This window comes from Silene latifolia, chromosome X (assembly GCF_048544455.1).
Source record: "Silene latifolia isolate original U9 population chromosome X, ASM4854445v1, whole genome shotgun sequence".
Taxonomy (NCBI): Eukaryota; Viridiplantae; Streptophyta; class Magnoliopsida; order Caryophyllales; family Caryophyllaceae; genus Silene; species Silene latifolia.
Genome location: NC_133537.1, coordinates 238,445,763 through 238,450,739, shown reverse-complemented (window position 1 = coordinate 238,450,739; position 4,977 = coordinate 238,445,763).

The following is a 4,977-nucleotide window of genomic DNA, read 5'->3' as shown; positions in this document are numbered from 1 at the left end:
AGAAAGTTCCAGCAATGATTAAGAGAAAGAGAGTAATTAAGCGTAGTGTAATGTTCTCTTTTAACCTAATGACGTATTCCTTATATAGGGAAGAGATTATTAACTAAAACAATAACTAATCACGGAATAAAATCCCGTGTAAATAAGCATAGTCACTCGATCGAGGCATTTGAAACCTCTCGATCGAATGACTCTTCAGCAAATCCTCTCGATCGAACAGGTATAGGCTTCAATCGAGATCTTCCAATTCATCCCACTTCGATCGAGCTCAGCAGGGTCTCGATCGAACATTTTGAACCGTCAAAACCACTCGATCGACCAAGAAAGCATTCGATCGAGCAGTTAGCCACTGATAACCGCCTGGACTTCGTTTGGTTAGCTTCTAAGGATCTCCTTCACGCTTTCCGAGGCACAACATTCCGCTCTAAATTCTCCATCTCCTTAAATGCATGCTAGGAGGAACGAATAAGGCACGATTATGCCACTTTGAGGTCCGTTTCTGCAAATGAGACAAAACAAACCAAAGTAGCCTATTCGGGGCATTTTGCAATACACAACTGTAGAATGACATAGAAATGCGTGCAATAAAAGGCTAAAAAGACTATATAAATTGCACGTATCACATATCTTATTATTGCAAGTGTATTCAATTTCCGTTGTATATATCTCATTGTTCAACTGCCTAGGACATTTCTAGCAGATATCCTCCTTTAAAAATATAGCCAAGATGGTTCTCCAATCATCCTTATGTGTTTAGAATATGGTATTTGTGTAACTCCCACTACGCCAAATCTGGTAATCAATAAGGAGCGTATCCTAACGGTTTAATGCATTTAATAATGACACTTAGATTACCGTTTTCCAAATATTGGCGGAAACCTAGACCGCGCTTATAGGAATAACAGTTTCCCTAAAAACCGTTGTTATTATAATTTGACAACGGCTGCTTAACAAACCGTTATCAAAAACTTTTAACGGTTTCCAAAAACTTGTTATAGAATCACTCTTATCAACGGTTGTTAGAAAACCGTTACCAGTTTAAGATATCGGCATTTCGAAAACCATTACTAAATTAACACCAGCAATGGTTTTTGTTACCCGTTGTTATGTTATAGCTACGAATTTTTTGTAACCGTTATTATTTTCTATTATGAAATAACGGTTTTTCAATTCAACCGTTGTCAGTATTTGATTAGATTTTTCAATTTGATTACTGCATTCAAAACTGAACTTTAATAAATATTCAATTTGACCAATAATATTCAATTTGACCAAAATAATTCTATAAATATGTCTTCATAATTTTTTAGCTCAAATTCTAAATTATCAAACATTTACTCTTTAATTTCTTTCTAAATTTCTCTCTAAAAAAATATGGCTGGTGTATCGGAGCTACAACCACATTCTCGTTACGCACAGCCTTTTACTTGCATTCTCCATAATCTCCCGGTTCATTATGGTGTGAATGGAAAGGTTTTAAACCCAAATTTTTGGTGGTTGACGCAAATGCTTCATAACTCCGGTTTCACCGCGGTTAAAAAAGTGTACCTTGTGTCTACAAACAAGCAAGGTTTTGTAGGCTTCGCTTTTATCATGTTTGATGAAGCCAATTGCCATGATAATTTTCATTAGGCAAGAAAATTAGGGGCTAGATTTGCGGGGGAAGATGCGGGGAAAGAGGACTTCTATTCGGATGATAAACAACAAGGCCCTTATCTATGGGTTGCGACCCATCTTGATCATCATCTGCTGAAACATTGCAGGAAGCATTACATTCTTGCCACCATGCCTATGTCATGGGAGAAAGAGGCCATTCCACCTGCGCTTCCCGTTGATAATGAAGGGCCGATCTAGGACTTGCTCTATACCGAAATTCATAATGAGTATCTTAATACTTCATCAGATTCTAATAATTAAGTCTTTAATTATTATCTGGCATTGTAAGTTGTATTTGGATTATAGTGGAGGTTTGAATTAAAGTTTAATTATTTATGTGTTTTGTTACGTTGTTTGTTACCCCATCCTCTGGAATTCAAAGACAATATCACCAGAAAAATAACAAACTTTTATTATAATGACTTGGGTTTTTAGGAGTACATTAAAATATCAAGCTAAAGAAAAAAATCGCGTAAAACAAGCGTTGACAAACGTGAAAAAGCAAATGTGTAGTGTGGAGTTGAATGGAGGGAGTATGTTTTTTGTTACCCCATCCTCTGGAATTCAGAGACAATATCACCATATATGTCTCTTTCACCTTCGGCCCAATCCACACAGTCGTTTTCCCATTGCAACGGCACTGTCCCCTGCTCGGCAATGCGACCTTGGCGGTGCAGAATCGTAAGTAGTAGGAGACTGTCGGATTCATTCGCAACCCATAAATATGGCCTACCCGCTGATCATCGTGATCAAACCAGAGTCTCGAAGAGTCATTGTTATAGAATGCCCGCTCAAGTTTGCGAGCCTGATGAAAGCATTCCCGCTCCTCACCCCCGCCAAACTCGATAAGGGCGCACCGCCCGAAGCCATCATGCGCATCATTGTCCGGGTAGATAGTTTGAACCAAATTCAATCCGGCTAACCGAATCAAACCTATTAACCAGTCAAGGCTATACGAGAGTATAGCCTTTCCATGCTCGTCCTCTGTATATGGAAGATTGTGAATGATGCACGTAAAGGGTTTAGCGTACATAAATCTACTTGGGGGTCCTGCAAGAGGTTCATATGATGCTTCATCATCATCATCATCAGCGGATGAATAATATGAACCACTATAAGTTGATGAACTTGACGACATAATCGATGTGGAAAATTAATGGAGGACTTAACAAGTTAAGAATTGGAAAGTGCAAACGGTACAAGTTAAGATTGTGAAAATTATAATTCTACTTATAATGAGTTTGGGTTGTATTGGAAACGGTATAATAAGATAGTAAGAATTAGAACCGGTATAATAATAAGATAAGAATTGGAAACTTAACAAGTTAAGAATTGGAAAGTGGAAACGGTACAAGTTAAATAAGAATCGGTCAACTCTACCGTGTTGAACATATTAGCTTACAACGGTTATCAAAAAACCGTTGTCTAATTAGTAAAAACACAACGGTCCAATTACTTAACAAGACTAATGCATGCCTTATAATTTTTACTTTTTCTGATTCAAAGTTACATTATTGCGTGTTTGACCATATGTATAACATAAAATGATAACGGTTCTTTGTTAAGCCGTTATCATCTTACACATATCAACAACGGTTGGACAGAATCCGTTTTAAAAAAAATTGTTTAATTATCTGTGATTTTCTAGTGGTTGTGATTTGACTAATGCATGCCCCGTAATTTTTTACTATTTGACGTACCCTCTTATTTTTATCTACGAGTCTAAGAGTGAATTTTCTTTCTTCCTTTCTTATATCTAGTGAATCCCAATCTCTTTTAAAATGAGAGATTATTGGGACAGTCTGAATTCGGTCGGGTTCTCGATACTGTTCTAGAAACCAGTCTTCCCGAATGACCGTACCGAGGAATTCTACCGTACTCCGTGCAGCTATTGTTGTTGATCCCGCAGAGCCTACCCAAAGGTTCAGGCCGGATTGTAGGAAGTGTATAAAGAAAATGAAGAAATAAAAGAATAAAAGTAAATTAAAAGAAAAGAAGTTAATTAGAGAATTTAGATATTATAATATGTATAAAGAAAATGAATTTAAAAATAATTTTATGTTTATATTAACTTACTTTTGCAGGAGCTATGACGTCATTCCTTGCGGCAACCACTGGAATATTACAGAACGATCTAAAGAGGGTCATAGCTTATTCAACTTGCAGGAAACAGCCGGAACCTCGAGAGGGTCGCCTTTGAAAGCGTTCGCCGGTAACCGTCACTCCTTCCTTTTCTGATTCAAAGTTGCAGTATTGATTGTTTGACCGTATGTATAACACAAAATGATAACGGTTCTTTGTTAAGCCGTTATCATATTTCATATATGACAACGGTTATTGTAAATCCGTTGTCATATTACACCAATAAATAACAGTTTGTCTTATAACCGTTGTAAATACAGATCCACTGTGAAAACTGAAAAGTTTGTGGTTTTACCAATGCATGCCCTATTATTATTGTTTGTTTGACCATTATTCACCTCATGCATGCATGCACAATTAATACAAGTTTGAATTTAACATATGGATGAAATTAATCCAATTAATTATAGCTTTATTATACTATAAATAACATCACATTTCCAGTAACGATAAGAATCACTTTATTATTACTAACCTTTTTACTTCACTTTTTATATAATCTACATATACATACATATCATAATTAAAAGAATGTCTTCGTCTTCATCATCCGCAGTCGCACCTCCTCAGCAATCAGTAACCCGCTATATCAACCCGATTACGTGCATAATTCACAATCTCCCAGTCATACGCGATGCTATTGGGAATCCAGCTTCTAAGTCTCTTAACCCATTGAGGGACATCCTCATTGAGAATGGGTTTTCAAATGTTAGGGCAATCTACCCGGCTTGGATTTCTGGTCGTGGGTTTCTTGGATATGTTATGATCGTGTTTCGAAGGGATGGTCTTGATGATTTTCGCCAAGCAAGACAACTCGCTGCAAGGTATGCATCATGTGACCATCAAAGGGGCTAAAGTGACTATTATAGCGACGACCCTAAGGATCGTTATGTTCACGCTGGGCCTCACTTATGGGTTACCACCGCTGAGGACGCTCATCTGATGAGAAGGCTCATTCCGTACAATTTTATTAATGTACCGAAATCATGGGAAGACGAAGAAGTGCCTCATTTTGATTCCCGTCTTGATGTCGATCTAATACGCCTGATTTATAATCATGTTTATCGTCAGTACCCACCTCCTAGTCAAACTCCTGTTAGGGTGTTTGATTAATGTACTAATTAGTTAGCTGTTTGTTTTTGTGGTTTTTTTATTTTTTATTGTGTTTCCTTTTTTTAC